The following is a 23,000-nucleotide window of genomic DNA, read 5'->3' as shown; positions in this document are numbered from 1 at the left end:
AAACACACCCATAAACAGGTTTATTATTCATTATCAGGGAAATGCAAATGAAAACCACAATGAGCTATCACCACACATCTATCAGAATGGCTAAAATTAAAAAAAAAAAAATAGTGACAACACAAAATGTTGGTGAAAAAGTAGAAAAACTGGATCTCTCCTACACTGCTAGTGGGAAATAGTACAGAATCCCTCAGAAATAGTTTGGTAGTTTCTTATAAAACTAAGCATGCAATTATCATACAATCCAGCAATTACACTCAAGCATTTATCCCAGAGATATGAAAGCTTATGTTCACACAAAAACCTGTACAAGAATGTTCATAGCAACTTTACTGGTAATAGCCCAAAACTGGAAATAGTTCAGATGTCCTTCAACAAGTGACTAAACACACTGTGGTACATCCACACCATGAAACATTATTTAGCAATAAAAAGGAATAAATTATTGATATTCACAACAACTTAGATAGTTTTCAGGAACATCATGATGAGTGATAAAAACCAACCTGAGCCCTGGCCGGTTTTGCTCAGTGGTTAGAGCGTCAGCCCGCGGTTCGGAAAGACTTGGGTTCGGTTCCCGCTAAGGGCACATGTCTCGGTTGTGGTTCATCCCCGGCCCCTGTTGGGGTTGTGTGGGTGGCAGCCAGTCGATGTGTCTCTCTCACATCAATGTTTCTCTCTCTTCTTCCCTCTCTCCCTTTTGCTCTATGAATACAAAACATGTCCTCAGGTGAGAATTAGAAGAAAAAAAAAACCCAACCCAAATGATTATACTGTATGATTGTATTTACATAGCATTTCTGAAAAAACAAAATTTAGATATGGAGGACAGATTAGTGGTTTCCAAAGGTTAGTGGGGGCAGGAGATAAATGGGTATGGTTACAAAAAGGCTACACCAGGGAACCTTGTGATGTTAAAACTTCAGTATTTTTACTATAATGGTGGATACACAGTTGTACACAGGTTATAAAACTGTATAAAACTTAAAACACACACACCTGAGGAAATCTGAATACGATGGATGAATCGTATCAAGCTCAGAATTTTGGTTGGCATATTACACTTTAACTTTGTAAAATGTTACCACTGGAGGAAACTGGGCAAAGTGCACAAGGGATCACTTTGTCTTTTGTTTTTTTTCATCCTCACCCGAGGACATTTTTGCCTTTATCTTCAGATACAGCGGGAGGGAGAGAGGGAGGAAGAGAGAGAAACATCGACGTGAGAGACACATCATGTGGTTGCCACCCACACGACCCAATCAGGGCCGGAGACAAACTGCAAATGAGGTATGTGCCCTTAGTGGGAACCGAACCCAGGACTCTCCGGTCTGTGGGCCGATGCTCTAACCACAGAGCCAAACCGACCAGGGCACAAGGGATCACTTTGTATTACTTTTTACAGTCACCTATGATCTAAAGTTATCTCAATAAATATTTCAATTTAAAAAATAAAGATGTTCAATGACACAAGCCATTAGGGAAATTCAAATTAAGACAATGATGACATAATCACTACACAGCTATTAGAATAGCTATATTAAAAAAAAATAGTGCTGGGCTTCCAGTCAAGATGGCAGCATAGGTAAATGCGGTACTCACCTCCTCCCACAACCACATCAAAATTACAACTAAACTACAGAAAAATTATCATTCAGAACCACCTAAAATCAAGTTGAATGGAAGTCCTACAACTACAAAATTAAAGAAAAAGCCACATTGAGACTGTTAGGAAGAGTGGAGGCGAGTATGGGCTGGTCCCACACCCATGCGTGGTGAATAAAAAATCAGGAGGGACACCTTGGCTGGGAAGGTCCTCCATGAGGAGTGAGGGGTCCCTGTCCCACACCAGGCACCCGAGATCAGGGTTCCAGTGCCAGGAAGAGAAGTCCCATAACTTCTGGCTAAAAAAAACTGGGAATTGAAGCTTAGGGAGGATGAGGCTGCTAGAGCCCCAGGCTGTTCCTCTTCAAGGGCCCACGCACAGGGACTTACTCAGACTCACTCCTTCTGGGCTCCAGAGCAGGAGAGGCAGCTTGAAAGGCACCAGACTCATACCAGGAAGAACTGAGTTGTTTGGCATCTGGGCAAGAGCTGGAGAGACAGCTTTCTCCCGGACACAGATGCTGGTAGAGGCCTTTGTTCCTTTGGTAAGTCCTTCCCCCATGGGGCCGGCAGATGGCGCCATATCTGGGACTCCAGCAGCTTGGCTCACACTGTTTGCCCCACACTGGTGATTCCCTGAGGCCCTGCCTCACCCAGCTTTCGGGTTCACTCAGGCTGTTTCTGGTGGCTTTACCATAGGAATGGCCTCTCTGGGCACATGCTTCGGATATTCCTATAATCTCTCAAACAAGCAGCATCTGGTCTCAGCAAGCCTCATAACTAGGTGGCCCCAGGCCTGGCACTAGCAGCAGCTGGCCTTGGTTCACAGCTTGGCCTTGCCTGGGCACCTTAATACTCAGCACAAGAAGCAGCCATCTGCAGATAGCTTTGTAGTTTATATCTGGTGGCCCTCGGTAGAACACAGGCAGTGGCTGACCTTGGCCTGCGCCTCATGGGAGGCCCCAGAGCCAACACACCCAATGGACAACTTCAGACCACGTCAAAGCATCACCCAACCATCTCCACAAGTGACATACTGAAGGGGTTCACTCAGTGGGTATCAGAGCCCTGCTGAAGTAAGTCCGGCTCTGCGTGGTGGGCTCTTGCACAGCTGATCCTCCAAGGTGATCAGAGGTTGTTTGTCAGTGGTCACAGCCAGTTCTTGAAGCTAATCAGCCTGAGTAAATCCCTCCCATTGACATGCTAACAGCAATTAACACTATTACAACAGAAGGGTGTACAGTCCACATGGGGGGGTGCAGCTCAAGTGCCCAGCCTGGGTGACCAGGAAGGCTGTGCCACTGGACCCTACAGTACACCTACTATAATAGGCCACTCTGCAAGCCTAGGAGACATAGAAACTCTACCTAATACATAGAAACAAACACAGGGAGGCAGCCAAAATGAGGAGACTAAGAAACGTGTCCCAAGTGAAAGAACAGAACAAAATTCCAGGAAAAGAACTAAACAAAATGGAGATAAGCAATCTAACAGATGCAGAGTTCAAAACACTGGTTATAAGGATGCTCAAGGAATTTAGTGAGGACCTCAAGAGCATAAATAAAAGACCAGTCAGAAATGAAGGATTCACTAACTGAAATAAAAAATAATTTACAGAGCCCTGGCTGGTTTGGCTCAGTGGTTAGAGTGTCGGCCCGTGGACCAGAGTCCCAGGTTTGGCTCCCGCTAAGGGCACATTCCTTGGTTGTGATTTGTCCCCGGCCCCGGTTGGGGTCATGTGGGTGGCAGCCACTCAGTGTGTCTCTCTCACATCAATGTTTCTCTCTATCTTCCCCCTTGCTCCCTCCCGCTCTGTCTGAAGATAAATGCAAAAATGTCCTCAGGTTAAGATAAAAAAACAATAGTAGAGTAGGTGAAGCCAAGAAGCAAAATGAAATATAAAGAAGCACAAAACACCCAATCAGAACAGCAAAAAGAAAAAAGAATCCAAGAATTTGAGATTAGTGTAAGGAGCCTCTGAGGCAACATGAAGCATACCAACATTCGCATCATGGGCATGCCAGAAGGAGAAGAGAGAGCGCAAGAAATCGAAATCTTATTTGAAAAAATAATGACAGAAAATGTCTCTAACTTGTCGAAGGAAACAGACATACCAGTCCAGGAAGCACAGAGAGTCCCAAACAAGATGAACCCAAAGAGGTCCACACCAAGACACATCATCATCAAAATGCCAAAGGTTAAAGACAAAGAGAATCCTAAAAACAGCAAGAGAAAAGCAGTTAGTTACCTACAAGAGAGCTCCCATAAGACTGTCAGTTGATTTCTCAAAAGAAACTTTGCAGGTCAGAAAGCAGTGGCAAGAGATATTTTAAAAAGTGATGAAAAGCAAGGACCTACAATCAAGATTACCCTATCCTGCAAAGCAACCATTTAGAATCGATGGACATATAGTTTCACAGACAAGAAAAAGCTAGAGGAGTCCATCACCACCAAACCAATGTTATACGAAATGTTGACAGGTCTTTTTTTTTTTTTTTTTTTATTCTCACCTGAGGACATTTTTCCATTTTTTGTTCAGATAGAGTGGGAGGGAGAGAGAGGAAGAGAGAGAGAGAGAGAAACATTGATGTGAAAGGGACACATCGAGTGACTGCCTCCTGCATGACCCAACCAGGGCCAGGGACAAACTGCAACTGATGTACGTGCCCTTAGCGGGAACCGAACCTGGGTCTCTCTGGACTGCAGGCCGATGCTCTAACTGCTGAGCCAAACTGACCAGGGTGACAGTTTGAAGAAGAAGAACAAAAATATGAACAATAAAACGTCAATAAATACATATCTATCAACAATTGAATCTACAAACAAAATGAGCAAGCAGAACAGAAACAGACTCATAGATACAGAGAACTTTTTGTTGCTTGCCAAATGGGAGGGGGCTGGAGGGATGGGTGAAAAAGGTGAGAGATTAAGAAGTACAAATTGGTTGTTAGACTGATGAACCCTCAAAGGGAAGGGTAGAGGGAGGGGGGGAAGAGATAAACCAAAGAACTTCTATGCATATATACGTAACCAATGAACACAAATAATAGTGTGGGGAAGGCAGGAGAGGGGGCAAGATTGGGGAGGAGGGGGTCAATGGGAGAAAAAGGGGAGACATCTTTAATAATTCAACAATAAAGATACGTTTAAAAAATGGATAAAGAAAGTAAAAAACAAAGTGAAAAGAAAAAAAAAACTATTTAAATATTACAATGAATACCAAAATATTACCGGAAAACAAGCTTAAAAACAAGTCCAGATTTTTCCGGCTGGTGTGGCTCAGTGGTTGAGCATCAACCCATGCACCAAGAAGTCATGTTTGATTCCCAGTCAGGACACATGCCCAGGTTGTGGGCCCAATCTCCAGTAGGGAGCATGCAGGAAGTGGCCAATCAGTGTTTCTCTCATCTATGTTTCTCTTCCTCTCATTTTCTCTATCTAAAATCAATAAAGAAAAAAATAAAAATAAAAAACAAGTCCAGATCAGAAAACTTAATATCATTAAGATGTCAATATTTCACCAAATGATGTACAGGTTCAACACAATCCACATCAAAATCCCAGCTGGCATTTTTGCAGAGAGTAACACACTGATCCTAAAATTCATATGGGAATGCCAGGGACCTTGAATAGACAAAATGCTAAATAAGAACATAGAGGACACACATTTTCCTATTTCAAAGCTTACTAAAAAACTACACAAACTAACACAGTGTGGTAATGGCATAAGGGTAGACATATAGATGAATGAAATAGAATTGAGAAATAAGAATTTCAATACAATTCAATAGGGAAAAAGGTCTATGACATTAAAGTGCAAGCAACAAAAGAAAAAATAGATAAATTGGACTTCATCACAATTAAATTTTTTTGTGTTACTAGGTTACCACCAAGAAAGCAAAAAGACACACATTAAAAAGAAGAAAAGGAAAGAAAAAACACACATAAAATGGAAGAAATATATGCAAATCATATATCTGACAAGGGACTTGTATCCAGAATATATAAAGAACACTTACAATTCAATAATACAAGGTAAATAACCAAATTAAAAAATAGGCAAAAAAGCCTGGCTGGTGTGGCTCAGTGGTTGTGCATCGACCCAAGCACCAAGAGGTTGCCAGTTCGATTCCCAGTCAGGGCACATGAATAGGTTGTAGGCTCGACCCCCAGTGGGGAGCATGTAGGAGTTGGCCAATCGATGTTTCTATCTCTCCCTTTCCCTTCCTTTCTCTCTAAAATCAATAAAGAAAAAAATTTTAAATAAATAAAATAGGCAAAAAAATCTGAATAGATATTTCTCCAAAGAGGATATACAAGTGGCCAATAAGCACATTGTCTCAGTCCATTCAGGCTGCTATAACGAACTACCTCCGACTGGGTGGCTTAAACAACAAATATTTATTTCTCACAGTTTTGGAGACTGGGAAGTCCAAGGTTAAGGTGCCAGCAGATTTGGTGTCTGATGAGAACCTGCTTACTGGTTCATAGATGGCCATCTTCTTGCTGTGTCCTCACATGACAAAATGGGAGAGGTTACACTCTGGGGTCTGTTTTATAAGGGCACTAATCCCATTCATGAGGGCTCTACCTTCATGACCTAATCACTTTCCAAACACCTCACTGCCTAATACCTTCACATTGAGGATTAGAATTTTTTTCTTTCTTTTTTTTAAAATTGAATTTACTGGGGTAATATTGGTTAATAAAATTAAATACAGTTGTATAATACATCATTTGTATATTATATTGTGTGTTCACCACCCCAAGTTAAGTCTCCTTCCATCACCATTTATTCCCCCTTTACCCTCTTCTACCTCTCCCCATCTCCCTTTCCCCTGGTAATCATACTGTTGTCTATCTGTGAGGGTTTTTTTTTTCTCTTAATCCCTTTGTCCTTTTCACCCAGCCTCCCAACCCCAGGATTTCAACATATAAATTTGGGGGGTACATAAACATCCAGTTCATTGCACATATGCGAATGTAAATGAAAAATGCAGGTTCAGCTGCCTGCCCCAATGAAAGCCAAACTTGTGAGACAGGTGCTGGTGCAAAAAAGGAGAGATGCTTATTCAGGCGCCTCACCACTTGGAAGAATGGTGGACTCTCGTCTCAAAGATCATCTCCTCTTCCTGCTCAAGCCCACAGTTTTTTTTTTTTTTTTTTGGGGGGGGGGGTACATGCTCCTAGTGGGAACCAAACCCGGGATTCTCTGGTCTGCAGGCTGACGCTCCAACCACTGAGCCAAACCAGCCAGGGCAAGCCCACAGTTCTTATAAGGATCGGGAGGGGAGGGCTTTTGTTTTCTATCCAATTACCTTGCTAACTTTTGGTGTACTTGAGTCCTGTCCATTCCTCTTTCTAGCTTTTGGCAGCTCAGTGTAAGAACCGCCCCTGTGCCATCTTGGCTAATGGGGTAGACTCCCCAGCTCTGACTGACTGTCCATGGTAGCAAAAAGATGCTCAACATTAGTAGCCATTAGGGAAATAAAAATCAAGACCACAGTGAGATACAACTTCACACCCACTGGGATGGCTAGAATAAAAATGGCAGACAATAACAAGTGTTGGTGAGGATGTGACATTTGGAACCATCATACATTACTAGTGAGATGTAAAATGGCTTAACCGTTGTGAAAACCAGTTTGGAAGTTCTTCAAAATGTTAAACATAGAGGTATCATAGCAATTCTACTCCCAAGGGAAATAAAAACACACATCCATATAAAAACCTGCACACAGATATTCACAGCAGCATTATTCATAGTAGCCAAAAGATAGAAATAACGTAAATGTCTGACTGGTGAGTGGGTAAACAAAATGTAATATATCCATAAAAAGGAATACTATTCAGTAAAAAAGAAGGAATGGAGTACTGATACATGCTATAGCATGGATGACTCTTGCAAACATTATGCTAAGTGAAAGGAGACAGTCACAAAAGACCACATATTGTATTATTCCATTTATATAAAAAGTCTAGAATAGGCAAATCTATAAGACAGAAAGTAAATTAGTGGTTACCTATAGGTGTAGGTAAGGGGTGGGAATGAGGAATATTTACAATGTTTCCTTTGGGAGTGATGAAATGTTCTAAAATTAGATTGTGGTGGTGGCTGCACATGGCTATGAATATACTAAATACCACTGAATTGTATAAGCTTTAAAGGGGTGAAGTTTATGGTAGGTGAATTATATCAACAAAGCTGTTAGAAAAAAAAAAATCACGTAGCTAGTAAGTGCCCATGCACGATTTCAAACCATGTATAGGCAAGGGAAGGTATTCAATAAATATTTGTTGAATGAAAGAATGAATGAATGAACACTTTTCACTTTCAAATTATTAACAAGATAGGGATACCCTCTATCAAGTATCATTCAACATTGTTCTGAATGCTCTAGCAAATGCAATAGGAGAAAATGAGGAAATAAGAATAAATATTTAAAAGAAAGAGAGTTATCATTGTTAATTGAACGTGATATGATTATTATATCTAGGAAAACTAAAAGACCATAAAAAGCAACTGCAATTTATATGAGAACTTGATAATTGGATTAGATGAAAAAGAAAATGAAATGACAAAAATTGATGGATTCTTTTCCATGGAAACAAAAATATACTATTCACCATGATAACAAAAACAAATGTAAAATATCTAAGAATGCACTTTTTAAAAAGAGGTGCTGGATCTATAAGAAGAAAGCTATAAACTATTATAGTTTTAATGGTTGTTTTTGAATTAAAAAAGTGGTTTAATATTCATGTCAGAATAAATGCTAAAGAAAAGAAAAAACAAACAAACAAAAAGAACAGTGAGGGGACTAGCACCACTGAATATTAAAAGTATGTCTAAAACTGATATAATTTTTTTTCTTTATTGATGTTAGAGAGAGGGCGGGGGAAGGAAGAGGAAGAGATAGAAACATCGATGAGAGAGAACATTGATTGGCTGCCTCTTGCATGCCCCCCACTGTGGATCAGGCCCACAACCTGGACAGGTACTCTGACTGGGAATTGAACCAGTGACCTCCTGGTGCTTGGGTTGATGTTAAACCACTGAGCCACACTGGCCAGGTGACTGATATAATTTTTAAAAGGAGTTGATAAATGTATTAGAAAAAGTAGAGTTCAGAAATAGAACAATACACATGTGGGAATTTATGTGACAAAAATGGCACTTAATTGAGTTAGAAAAGGGTATTCATTAAATAATTGATGCTGACAAATTTTCCATCCAAATTGAAAATACAAACATTGATCCCATCTCACACCACACTCCAGAATAACTTGCAGTTGCATTAAAATTTAACTTTAAAAATTAAAACCATGTTAAACAAATGTTACATTTCTTTAAGCATGAAGTGAGGAGAACTCACTGGGCAAGATAAGACATTCAGACCCTGTACAGGATAAAAACATATCTAATCAGATGCTTATTCTTTCTAATTATATATCAAGACACCTTATAAAAATCAAGATATAAATAGACAAAGGAAATATAATTACAAGAAATAACACAAGGTTAATATCCACAAATTAGTAAGAAAGAGAAGCCACACAAATGAAAGAAGAGCAAAGGATATAAAAATTTTTAAATGCATTTCAATGGCCAATAAAGAGGAAAAGATGTTCAACCATTAGTTGTCAGAAAAATATACATCAAAATAAGCTAGATATCCTTATGTTTGGCTCTCAGAATAGGGAAATTTTAAAAAGTGCTAATATTCAGTGTGGGAGAAAATCTTAGAATGAGCTGTTTTGTATGTTGCTGGTGGGAGTTCCAATTTTACAAGTTTTAGAAAGTAATTTGGTGGTATGCATTGAACTTAAAAACATCCATTCCTGCACCTAATAATCACTCAGATGACAGTCTCTGACTGTAACTGAGAAATCAATAACAGAAATTTCAACGTTTTGGGAAATGAAAATCTCATATCCAAATAACTAAGGGATCAGAGAGAAAACCACAACAGAAATGAGAAAATATTAGAAGTGAATTGTAGTGAAAATGTTACATATCAAAACTTGGGACATGGAGCTAAAATGTTCTCAGAAAAAATCATGAACTTAATTCTTACATTGTACAGTATTATAAAAGAAAATGATTGAATGTTAATGAGATAAGCATTCAAATAGAATTTAAAAATTAAAATGAAAACAAGATAGAAAAAAACACCCAATTAGAGCAGCAAATGGAAAAAAATTAAAAAGCAGGAGGAAAGTTTAAGGGAGCTTTGGGACAATATGAAACATAACAACATTCACATCATAGGGGTAGCAGTAGGAGAAGAATCAGAAAAAGGACTAGAGAACTTGTTTGAAGAAATGACAGAAAACTTCCCTAACCTATTGAAGGGAAAACTCAGGCAACTCCAAGAAACAAATAAACCCAATTAAGATGAACTCAAAAAGACCCACACTTAGACACATCATAGTTAAAATGGCAAACATTAAAGACAAAAAAAGAATCTTAAAGGCAGCAAGAGAGTGTCAGAAAGTTACTGCCTGGTCGGTGTGGCTCAGTGGATTGAGTGTCATCCCATGGACTGAGGGGTCCCGGTTAGATTCCCGGTCAGGACACATGCCTGGTTGCAGGCTCTGTCCCCAGTAGGGGCATGCAGGAGGCAGCCCATTGATGTTTTTCTCTCACATCAATGTCTCTATCTCTCTCTCTTTCTAAAATATCAATAAAAACATTAAAAATAATTTGCCTCTTCCTAACAAAAAAATTACCTGCAAGAGAGCCCTCATTAGACTGTCAGCTTATTTCTCAATAAAAATACTGTAGGCCAGAAAGGAGTGGCATGAAGTATACAAAGTAATGAAAAGCAAGGATCTTAATCCACAACTACTCCATCTAGCAAGGCTATCATTCAAAATTAAGGATAAAATAAAGAGCTTTGCAGACCAAAAAAAAAAAAAAAAGGCTAAAAGAATATACTACCACCAAACCAACCCTGCAAGAAATGCTAAAGGGACTGTTGTAAGAAGAATAAATAGAGAGCCGTGGCTGGTTTGGCTCAGCGGTTAGAGCATCGGCCTGTGGTCCAGAGAGACCTGGGTTCAGTTCCCACTAAGGGCATATACCTTGGTTGCAGTTTGTCCCCGGCCCTGGTTGGTCGTGCGGGTGGCAGCCACTCGATGTGTCCCTTTCACGTCGATGTTTCTCTCTCACTCTCTCTTCCTCTCTCTCCCTCCCACTCTATCTGAACAAAAAATGGAAAAATGTCCTTGGGTGAGGATAAAAAAAAAAAAGAATAAATAGAGAGAGAGAGAGTGGAACACAGGCATAAAGAATAAAAATGGCAACAAATAAGTACCTATCAATAATAACCTTAAATGTAAATGGCTTAAGTGCTCCAATTCAAAGACATAGGGTAGCTGAATGAATAAGAAAACATGACCCATATATATGCTGTTTACAAGAGACCCACCTCAGAACAAAAGACTCACACAGGATGAAGTGAAGGGATGGAAAAAAATTTTCCAGGCAAATGGAAATGAAAAAAAAAAGCTGGTGTAGCAATATTCATATCTGATAAGATAGACTTCAAATGGTAGGCCATAATAAGAGGCAAAGAAGGTCACTACATAATATTAAAAGGATCAATCCAACCAAAGGATATATCCCAGGTAAACATATATGCACCCAATATAGGAGCACCAAAATGTATTTTAAAACTTTTGGAGGACTTCAAGGGAGAGATTGATGCAATACAATGATAATAGGGGACTTTAATACCCCACTGAGAATACTGGATAGATCTTCTAGACAAAAAATTAAAAAAAAAAAAAAAAAAAAAAACAGAGACCCTAAACGACATACTAGATCAGCTAGATGTAATTGACATTTACAGAACATTACACCCCAAAGCTGCAGAATATACATTCTTCTCAAGTGCACATGGGACATTCTCAAAGATAGACCACATGTGAGGACACAAACTAAGTCTCTACAAATTCAAGAAGGTTAAATCATATCAAGCATCTTCTCAGATCACAATGACATGAAACTAGAAATAAATTACAATAAAAACACTCAAACAGATGGAGGCTAAATAGCATGTTATCAAATGATGAATGGGTTACCAATGAGATCAAGAAAGAAATAAAAAACTTCCTGGAAACTAATGAAAATGAACACAAAACAACAGAAAATCTATGGGACACAGCAAAAGCAGTCCTGAGAGGGAAGTCCATAGCAATACAGGCCTAACTGAAGAAACAAGAAAATTTTCTAATAAACTATCTAACCTTAAAACTTAAAGAACTAGAAAGAGAACAAAAAGAAAACCCAGAGCTAGTGGAAGAAAGGAAATAATAAAGATCAGGGTGGAAATAAATGACATAGAGACTAAAAACACAATATAAAAATCAATGAAACCAAGAGCTGGTTCTTTGAAAAGATAAACAAGATTAATCAACCTTTAACCAGACTCACCAAGAAACAAAGAAAGAGGACCCAAATTAATAAAATCAAAAACAAAAGAGGTGAAGTAAAAACAGACCACAGAATACAAAGCATTGTAAGAAAATACTATGAAAAATTATATGCCAACAAATTGGACAACCTAGGCAAAATGGACAGATTCCTAGAATCATGTAGTCTTCCAAAACTCCTGAAAAGACCAATAACAACTAAGAAAATTGAAGCAGTAACCAATTAACTCCCAGCAAACAAAAGCCCTGATCTGAATGGCTTCACAGGGGAGTTTTACCAAACATTCAAAGAAGAACCAACAACTATTCTCCTCAAACTATTCCAAAAAATTCAAGAGGAAGGAAGACATCCAAGCTCTTTTTATGAGGCTAGCCCCCAAATCAGATAAAAACACTACAAAGAAGAAAATATCCCTGATGAACACAGACACCAAAATCCTCAACAAAATATTAGCAAATCAGATTCAGCAATATTAAAAAAATTATACACCACGACCAAGTGGAATTTATCCCAGGGATGCTAGACTGGTACAATATTCACAAATCAATAAATGTGATACACCACATAAACAACATGAAAGATAAAAATCATATGATCACATCAATAGATGAAGAAAAAGCATTTGACAAAATCCAGCACCCATTCTTCATAAAAACTCCCAGCAAAGTGGGAATAGAAGGATCATACTTCAACATAATAAAGGCCATATATGACAAATCTACAGCCAACATCATACTCAATAGGCAAAAACTAAAAGCATTTCCCTTAACAACAGGAACAAGACAGGGATGTCCACTTTCACCACTCTTATTCAACATAGTACTGGAAGTGTTAGCCACAGCAATCAGACAAAAAGAAAAAATACAAGGCATCCAAATTGGAAAGGAGGAAGTGAAATTCATTAATCACAGATGAGATGATATTGTACATAGAAAAGCCTAAAGACTACACCAAAAAACTACTAAATTTAATAAATGAATTTGGCAAAGCAGCAGGATACAAAATCAACATCCAGAAATCATAGGCATTTTTATACAGCAATAATGACAACACAGAAAGAGAAACTAGAAAATAATCCCATTTACCATTGCAACAAAAAAATTAAGATATCTAGGAATAAAATTAATCAAGGAGGTAAAAGACCTGTTTTCAGAAAACTCCAGGACATTGGAAAAAGAAATAGAGGAAAATATGAAAAAGTGGGAGAGTATATCATGTTCATGGATTGGAAGTATCAACATCATTAAAATGTCCATAATACCCAAAGCAATCTATAGATTCAATGTAATCCCTATTAAAATGCCAATGGCATATTTCACAGAACAAAAACTCCAAAAGTTTAAGTGGAACCAAAAAAGACCCTGAATAGCCACAGCAATCTTGAAAAAGAAGAACAAAGTTGGAGGAATCCCAATTCCGGATATCAGGTTATCCTAAAAAGCCATTGTAATCAAAACAGCCTGGTATTGGCACAAGAACAGGCAAATAGATCAAAGGAACAGAACTGAGAACCCAAAGATCAATCCAGGCCATTATGCTCAATTACTGTTTGACAAAGGAAGCAACAGCATACAATGGAGTAAAGACAGTCTCCTCAATTATGGGGTTGGGAAAATTAGGTACATGCGAAAAAAAAAAAAAATGAAACTAGAACACCAACTTACACCATAAACAAGAATAAACTCAAAATGGATAGAAGCCTTAAATGTTACTAGTGAAACTATAAGAATCCCAGAAGAAAATGTAGGCAGTAAAATCTCAGATATCACACATAGTAGAATTTTCACCGATACATCTCCTAGGGCAAGAGAAACAAAGAACAAATTAATAAATGGGACTACATCAAACCTAAAAGCTTCTGCACAGCAAAAGAAACCAGCATCAAAATGAAAAGGGAACCCACTGTATGGAAGAATATATTTGCCAATGATACATCGGATAAGCATTTAATTTCCAAAATATCTAGAGTGCTCATACAACTCAACAAAAGGAAGACAAAGAACTCAATTAAAAAATGGGCAGAGGCCCTGGCCAGTTTAGCTCAGTGGTTAGAGCATTGGCCCACGGATCAATGAGTTGCGGGTTTGATTCTGGTGAAGGGTATGTACGGTGGTTATGGTTGTCCCTGGCCCTGGTTGGGGTCATGCGGGAGGCAACCAGTCGATGTGTCCCTCTCGCCTTGATGTTTCTCTCTCTCCCTCCCTCCCTCCCACTCTATCTGAAGATAAATAGGAAAAAAAGTGTCCTGGGGTGAGGATTGGAAAAAAAAAAAAAAAGACCTGAATAGACACTTCTACAAACAGAACACACAAATGGCCAAGAGACATGAAAAAAATGCTCAACATCACTAATCATCAGAGCGATGCAAATTAAAACAACTATGAGGTATCACCTCACGCCTGCCAGAATGACTGCCATCAACAAATCATCAAACAAGTGTTGGCCAGGATGTGTAGAAAAGGGGACTCTGGTACACTGGTGGGAATTCTGATTAGTGCAGCCACTATGGAAAACAATATGGTATTTCCTCAAAAAATTAAAAATTGAACTGCCATTTGACCCAGTGATCCCACTCCTAGGGATATATTCAAAAAAGCCTGAAACATCCGCCCTGGCCAGTTTGGCTCAGCGGTTAGAGCATCGGCCTGCGGTCCGGAGAGACCCGGGTTCGGTTCCTGCTAAGGGCACGTACTTCGGTTGCAGTTTGTCCCCGGCCCTGGTTGGTCGTGCGGGTGGCAGCCACTCAATGTGTCCCTTCACGTCGATGTTTCTCTCTCCCTCTCCTTCCTCTCTCTCCCTCACACTCTATCTGTAAAAAAAATGGAAAAATATCCTCGGGTGAGGATTAAAAAAAAAAAAAAGCCTGAAACATCCATCAGAAAGAATATATGCACCCCTATGTTCATAGCAGCACTATTTACAATAGCTAAGATCTGGCAACAGCTCAAACACCCATCAGTAGATGACTGGATAAAAAAGCTGTAGTATATTTACACAATGGAATACTATGCAGCTGTAAGAAAGAAAGATCTCTTACCCTTTGAGATGAAATGGAGTATTATGCTAAGCGAAATAAGCCAATCAGAGAAAGATAAGTGACACATGATGTCACTTATTTGTGGAATATAATGAACAAAATAAGCTGATGAACAAAACAGATCCAGAGAAATAGAAGTAGGGAACAGACTGACAAAATTCACAGGGAAGGAGTGTGGGGGGATGGAAAGAGATAAACCGAAGAACTTATATGCATAACCAATGGACACAGACAACAGTGCAGTGAAAGGGGGCGACGGGAGCATGGAGGAGAGTGTCAATGGGGAAAAAATTAGGGACATCTGTAATAAAAATTAATTAATTAAAATGTAAAAAGACACAGAAAAGAAATAATGAAATCAAGGGCAGAGATTAATGACACAGAAAACAAAGATACAGGAGGATCAACAGTCAAAAGTAGGTTTTTGAAACAACCCCATCTCAGACCTACTATCACTGATCCCATGAAATAGCATATCTGATTCCATACGCCTCTCCATCACTATTTCCAAATAAATGCATCACTCACCCCGTGGAACCCCATCATACATCACAGAAACCTTAACTACAGTCTCAATGAACTGTACCACATACCACTTAGACCTTGCACCACTCACCACAGTCCTCATCACTAGCTGATTGACTGAACCCCACAATACTCACCCCACAAACTACACACCATTCACTCTACAGACCACCCATTACTCTCCCCAAGGATCCTCATCACTCACCCTACTGAACTCCCATCATTTGTCTTACAGACCTCCATCACTTAGGCCACTAACACCCTATAACTCACTGTACAGATTACTCCATCATTTGCCCCACAAACCTTCATCACTAATCCCATAGACCACCCATCATACCCCAGAGAACCTGTCACTCACACCACAGTCCCCATTCCTTACTGCACTAATCCCTTATCGCTCACCACACAGACTTCCATCACTTACCCACACATCCAATCACTTACCCCACAGATCCCATCAATGACCTCTAAGGATCCCTCCCCATCAGTGACATCTGAGGACCCTCATTGCTCACCACATAGATATTCCATGGCTCATGGCATAGACCCCCACATCACTGACCATAGACCCCTGAATATTCACCCCACAGTTCCCTAATCACTCACACCACAAACTCCACACCATTTACCCTGACAGACCGCCCCCATCACTCACTCATCTCCTCATCACTCATGCCGCACACAGACTATCCATTACGTCCCCCGCTGATCCCCTCGGTCACCCGCAAACCCCTGCCACTTACTCTGTGCACCTCCTAAGTGACCCCAGAGAAGCCGCATCACTTACCCTACAGGGTACCGTCACTGAGGACGAAATCCATGTCATAACACCCCCATAATTATGTGACTGCTTTAGTGGCGCCAAGTAGCCCGCCTCTGTCAAACTCAGGCCGGGAGCCCTAAGTGTTGAAAGTGCATTTGAGCGACTCTTTCATCCTGCACATGCTCAGTGTCATTTGGGAAGTGACTGTCCGCCGGCATTTACACCAGGTGCCCTCGCGACATCTTAGTGTGTGTGCCTGTGTGTCAGAGGGGAGGCGAGCTTTCAGATTTTCTTTAGTGACTTTTGTCAGGCAACTAACATGGCTGTTCCCTTGGGAGTTTCTGTCCGGGAGTCGCCATCTTGGCAGGGCGGTCCCGGCCCCATCTTCCCCTGTGGTGCTTCCCTGGAGCCGACGGGGTCAGACTTTGGGCTGTGCCAACCAGACTCTGCCCCTCGGACTGTCCCCAGCAGCCGGTGAGGCTCAGGCCGGCTGCTGTCCATTGTCATCACGCAGGTGCTGACACTCGGCTGTGTCCCCGGGGGCCCGCGGGGGCTTCACCCGTCGCCAGCCCCCCCCCCCCCATCCCAGCTGCAAACATTCCGGGAGCAGCCGGACCAGAAATGAGCTCGTCCCCTGGCCCGGCCCCCGCCCCGGTCCCACTGCTCGGGGGACTGAACGGTCCCTGCTCGGCGTGGGCAGCTGGCGGTCGCCGAGCCCGAGGCGCCGCTTCGTGCCCACCTGACGGCGCCTCTGTCCACCCGCCGGCTGAGGGCACCGCCCGACTCCTCGTCTGTCACCGACCCTGGGTCGTTGCCACCGGGGGAATAGTACGTGTCAGATTTAGGCCAGGAAGCGGAAGTCGCCCGCAGCTGGAGTTTAACCGCTCTGGGCGCGAGGAGCTGAAATAATGGAGCGCCAGACACCAAGTATCTGCAGAGTAACTGGGGGGGTCTGTGACATCAGTGCTGGGCCATGCCATCCAATTTTTAAGACCCCATTAACCGACCTTTCTGGTTTCCTTGTATAAACATTAAGGCTAAAGTTCTAAAGATCCAAGTTTTTATTTCTTTTCATTAGTTTTCAATTTCAAGTGCTCATTTGTAACTTTCTTCTCCTTTTGATCCATGAATTATTTAGAAATTCATTATGGAACTTGCAAAAATGCTTTGAGACCCAAAGGGCAAGGGAATGGGTACTCTATTCAGGCGGATGCGACAGGGAGAACAGCCCAGTGCAGCGTGCCCTGGAGCATGGGAAGTTTTGTATGAGAGAGGAGTTTTATAGGGAAGGAAACAAAAGCGCCCAATGCCAGCTGCTTTGATCCGTAGGTGTTTAAATGCAGCCAAAAGGAGCAGTTTACGATTTGGGCAACCTCCGTCCGCATCCTGTTCTCAAAATGAATGACTCAAAGAGAGAATTAAGAGGTAGTGCAGAAAATTTTGCAGTTCCTCGCACCATTTTCCATTTCCCCAAACACAAAGTTAATCCGATGTTAGTGACGTCTATCCTAATTGCTCTGTAGTCTGAGAATGTTGTCTGAATGATGTCTTTGAAATTTGTTGAAACTTGCCTTAAGGCTTATGTACAGAAGCACAGATACATGGAACAGACCGACCATTGTCAGAAGGGACCGGGGAGGGGAACTTGGTGAAAGAAGGTGAAGGGATTAGCCAAAGAACATACATGCCTAACCCACAGAGACAACAGTATGGTGATGGCCAGAGGGAAGAGGGAACCGGGGCTGGGTGGAGGTGGGCAAAAGGGGTGAAAATAGGGACATCTGTAATAGTGTCTACAATAAAAATAAAGTAAAAAGTATGGGCCCAGTATTTAAAAATGTGTCATCTCTTGATCGAAAAGACTGTATTTTCCAGTTGTATTTAGCATATGTGTTTATTGGTTCAAGCTTGTTCATTGGGCTGTTTAAAATGTGAATCGCCCAGCTGGTGTGGCTCAGTGGTTGAGCATCGACCCATGCACCAGGAGGTCGCTGGTTCAATTCCGGATCAGGGCACATGCCCAGGTTGTGGGCCAAATCCCCAGTGGGGGACATTCAGGAGGCAGCCAATGGATGTTCTCTCTCATTGATGTTTGTATCTCTCTCTCTCTCCTTCTCTCTTCCTCTCTCTCTGAAGTCAATAAAGAAAAAAAAATTAAAAAATAAAATATGAATCTCCTTCCTGATGACTTTCTTCTGCCTATGAGTTACTGAATGAAGAGTGAGATTCTCCCACTGTATTGCTGGTAAGTCAGGTTTTCATGGCACCAATCAATTTGTGCTTCCTATATTTTGAAGTTGTATTATTAGATGCAGGTAAGGGTATTTTGGTGATGAATAGATACAGTCAAATCACTTCCCCAAAAGACTATAACTTTACCTACTTTCACCAGCAAAATATGAATTCATTAGAGCAAATCTCTAGCATTGGATGTCCATGCTCTCTTTAATTTTTGCCAGTCTGAGGGCTAGTAGTATTGAACTGCTTTAATTTGCATTTTCATAACTACTTGTGCAACTGAGGATATTTTTCTGTTTGTTGATCATTTTGATTTTCTCTTCTGCTAGTCTTCAAATCCTTTGTCCAGTTTTCTTTGGAGTGATTTTTTTTCTTATCAATTTGTAGAAGCTCTTTGTATATGAGGGATATTAACCATTTGTTAGTTGCACTGCAATATCTTCCCCCTAACTCTTTTTTTTTCCCTTCGATCTGTGATTAGAAAAATATATTCTCTCACCCCAGACCTGATCCTACAGGTTCCGGTGCTCAGGAGTGATGAACTGATCAGCTAGACGAGGCCGGGCTTGTTCCGGGCTGATGATTATCGAGGCGATTCTGATCTGAGCCTGGAAAAAAGAAAAAAAAATATATATATATATATTTAGGATGCAATAAAAGTCCATTTTCATAAATATCACATAGTTTACCTGTAGCCCGTTAAGTGCATTTTATTTTATTTTTGTGTGTGTGAATCTCACTTTATGATTTTTAAAAATTGAAAAATTAGCCCAGCCAGTGTGGCTCAGTGGTTGAGCATCGACCCATGCACCAAGAGGTTACCAGTTTGATTTCCAGTCAGGGTACATGCCCAGGTTGTGGGCCAAACCCCCAGCATGGGGCATGCAGGAGGCGGCCAATTGATGTTCTCTTTCATGGATGTTTCTATCTCTCTCTCTATTTCTCTCCTTTCCTCTCTCTCTCTCTCTCAAATCAATAAAGAAAAAAAAATTTTTTTTAAGAAAAAAGAAAAATTGTACCCTAGCTGGTTTAACTCAGTTGGTTGCAACGTCATCCAGTGCACTAAAGGGTCATGGGTTTGATTTCTGGTCAGGGCACATACCTAGGTAATGGGTTTGGTCCCCTGTTGGGCTAAGTTCGACAGGCAACGGATCAATGTTTCTCTCTCACATCAATGTTTCTCTGTCTCTCTAAAACTCAATAAACATATCCTCGGGTGAGGATTTAAAAAAATTTTAAGCCCGGCCGGTGTGGCTCAGTGGTTGAGCATCAATCCATGCACCAAGAGGTCACTGGTTCGATTCCTGGTCAGGGCACATATCCAGGTTGTAGGCCAAATCCTCAGTGGGGGTCATGCAGGAGGTGGCCAATCGATGTTCTGTCTCATCGGTGTTTCTATCTCTCTCTCCCTCTCCCTTCCTTTCTCTCTAAAATCAATAAAGAAAAAAAGAAGAAAAAATTCTTAATAATTTCTTTCAATTACAGTTTATATTCAATATTATTTTATATTAGTTTCAGGTGTACAGCATAGTGGTTAGACAATCACATACTTTACAAAGTGTTCTCCTGATATTTCCAGTACCCACCTGGCACTGTACATAGTTATTACAATATTACTGACTATATTTCCTATGCTGTACTTTATGTACCCATGACTATTTTGTAACTACCAATCTGTACTTCTCAATCCCTTCACCCTAAAAATATAATCTTAGCATTTATTTCTTTTTCTTTTTATTTATTTTTTACTTGAACTTTTAATTTACTTGGAATTTACTCTGATGTGTAGCATGAGGTCAAGGTCAAGTTTGTTTTTGCTGTGTCAAATAAAAACAAATCCTGATAGATAAGAAAAGACTGATTAGAAAGAAATACTATTACAATAGGGAGAAAGCCCCTATCTCAGAAATCTGCAAGCATCTCATAACCAAACAGAAAAAGGGCCTTTCTTTTATAGCCAGGGTAAGGAGAAGGCAAGCTGAGATAAGCAGAATCTGTGGAGAAGCTGCACAAGTGGTGGGGGTGGGGGGGGAAATGACCAGTAGGGTTTGAGTGGTCAGCTTTCTCAGGACAACCTGAGAAGGGGGCACTTTCCCCTTGTTTTGTGCTTGCTCAGGCTTGGGGACAAGCAGAGTTCAGGAGCCTTGTAGGAAAGAGAAAATCCTGACTGAAGTTTATCTAACAAGCATTTTGTTCCAATTAATCAGTGTTTATGAGACAAAGAATTAGAATTTGGAGGTTCTGTATCTGAACTTGTAGGTAAACGGAGAGGGGGGGCACATCTGTGAGTCCTATCTAAGTCATACATAGAAGTAAGGTTCTTTTCAACAAGCTATTTTCTGGAACACAAAAAAGTAATGGGGTTTCTTAACCTGCTCTGTTTACCACAGTCACGGGGCTCAGATAAAATTCATTATCAGCTGGGACCTTTTATGAAACACATTGTCCTGCATTCATTGAATTAAATAAATATCACTTCTGTAATATAAAGTCACACATGTTTAATTTCATCTGAACTCTATTGTGTCTCTGTAATTTGATTTCAAAGAATTTTTGTTTTTGCAAATTTATTTTTCTAGAAACTCTGAAATTTAAAATTATTTTATCACATTAAAAAATGAATGCTATTTCCCCTAACCCCCAATAAAACAAAAGTATTGAGATTTTGAATTGAATTGTATTATATTAACATAATAGTTTGGGGAGAGTTAATGCTTTTTATTATAATAAACCTTTGTAGCTAATAAGCCTGTGTCTCTATTTGATCATGTCTTATATTGTATACTGAAATGATATTTTATAATCTTCTTGTAAGTCCATTATATTTTTTAAATTTATTCTTAGATATTTATAATATGTTTGTTGTTATTGTTAAAACTTATATTTGCTAATCCTATCTGCTTACTGCTAGTACGGAAAGTACACATTTTTATAATTAAATCTTATATCCAGCTCCTTGTCAAAACTACCTACCAATTCTGGTAGCTTCTTAGTACAGTCTCTCAGGTTTTCTAATTGTACAATTGCATCAGATATAAATATCTTTTATTCAATATTTGATGTGATTATTTCTTCTTCTATTTTCACTGTATTAACTATCCTAGACAGTGGCCACTAAGCTTATGTGGCTATTTTTTTTTTATACTGTCTAAGTCTATATAATGGCTTGTCTGATAGAGGAGAGAACACCAGAATGGGTTAGACTTTGTTGCTATAGCAAGCTCAAGCTGTGTCAGACTGTTTTGATCATCTGCCACATAGTGTTCCTTGCAATTATGTGGCTATTTAAATGTAAATTTATTTAAACTAAAAAAATTTAAATTAATTTTCTTAGTCACCTAGCCACATTTCAAGTGCTCAATAGCCATGTATAGTTAGTGGTGTAACAGTGGGAAATTGTAACCCACCCCACCATTCTTTTGACATAGTTTCTGTAAATGCTGACTGACAAATGTGTAGCTTGTAGATAAGCAACATGTTTGTATAAGAGTCTTAGGAACTACAGAAGATGTAGAATCTGACCTCTAGTCATCCCAGTTCTGGGAGATTTGCTAACCTTCAACTGTAGAACCAGGATGACGTAGAACCAGGATGATAAAGACCAGGATGTCGCACACCAGACCATCACTTGACCAGTTTCCAGATCCTTATCAGAATGGACTGTGCTGGTCTGCACTTAAAGAACTTTTCAACCCCCTCTCCCTGATTTCTTTGTTCTGCTTTCCCTTTCCCTCCTTGTGAAAACCTCTGCCTGCACTGAGGTGGGGGAGATGGGCTTTGGACAAAAGCCCCCATCTTCTTGCCCAGCCAGTTTGGCTCAGCAGTTAGAGCATTGGCCCACAGACCAAAGGGTCGTGGGTTTGATTCCTGGTCAAGGGCCTGTACCTGGGTTTTCTGGCAATTTTTGGAAAATGGTTTTGTCAATTTAAATAATTTCTTTCCATTGCTATTTTGAGTTTTTAGTATTAATATAAATGGCAACTGAATTGTATCATATACTTTTTTATATTAATTAATAGTACTCTGTGGCTTTTCTAAAGTATTGGTATAATGAATTATGGTGATTGATTTATAAATGTTAATCCATATTAGCATTTCTGGAATCATCTCTTTTTTTTTTTCTTTATTGATTTTAGAGAGAGAAAAAGGGAGAAGGAGAGAGAGATGAAAACATCAATGGGAGAGAACACTGATTGGCCGCCTCCTGCATGCCTCCCACTGGGGATTTGGCCCACAACCTGGGTATGTGCCCTGAGTGAGAATCAAGCCAGTGACCTCTTGGTGCATGGGTTGATGCTCAACCACTGAGCTACACCAGCCAGGCTCCTGGAATCATCTTAATGGTTATGGTTTATTTTTGTCTTAAGACACAACTGAATTTGATG

General features: G+C 40.1%; 1 protein-coding gene and 2 non-coding genes across 4 annotated transcripts in view; 1 reads left to right on the top strand and 2 right to left on the bottom strand.

The window, feature by feature from the left end:
- ZNF41 (zinc finger protein 41) overlaps positions 1-17,174 on the bottom strand; it is a 46,256-nt gene extending 29,082 nt beyond the window's left edge. The window contains exon 1 of one of the 2 annotated variants that reach the window (XM_036270615.1): positions 17,117-17,174. The gene's annotated coding sequence lies outside the window, so the exon portion shown is untranslated. Of the gene's footprint in view, positions 1-1,002; positions 1,092-17,116 lie in introns of those variants that run through there. The other variant, XM_036270614.1, reaches the window with a different exon arrangement.
- Positions 17,175-19,009: 1,835 nt separating this feature from the next.
- On the top strand, positions 19,010-19,221 carry LOC118636869. The gene has a single exon (XR_004960833.1).
- A 2,537-nt stretch (positions 19,222-21,758) lies between these two features.
- LOC118636824 lies at positions 21,759-21,884 on the bottom strand. Its single transcript, XR_004960797.1, has one exon. It is a non-coding gene; the product is annotated as a small nucleolar RNA SNORA28 (small nucleolar RNA).
- Between the last annotated feature and the right edge of the window lie 1,116 nt (positions 21,885-23,000).

The sequence above is a fragment of the Molossus molossus genome, unplaced genomic scaffold (assembly GCF_014108415.1).
Source record: "Molossus molossus isolate mMolMol1 unplaced genomic scaffold, mMolMol1.p scaffold_m16_p_2, whole genome shotgun sequence".
Taxonomy (NCBI): Eukaryota; Metazoa; Chordata; class Mammalia; order Chiroptera; family Molossidae; genus Molossus; species Molossus molossus.
The sequence above is the reverse complement of the archived record's forward strand: the minus strand, read 5'-3'. Positions and strand labels throughout refer to the sequence as shown.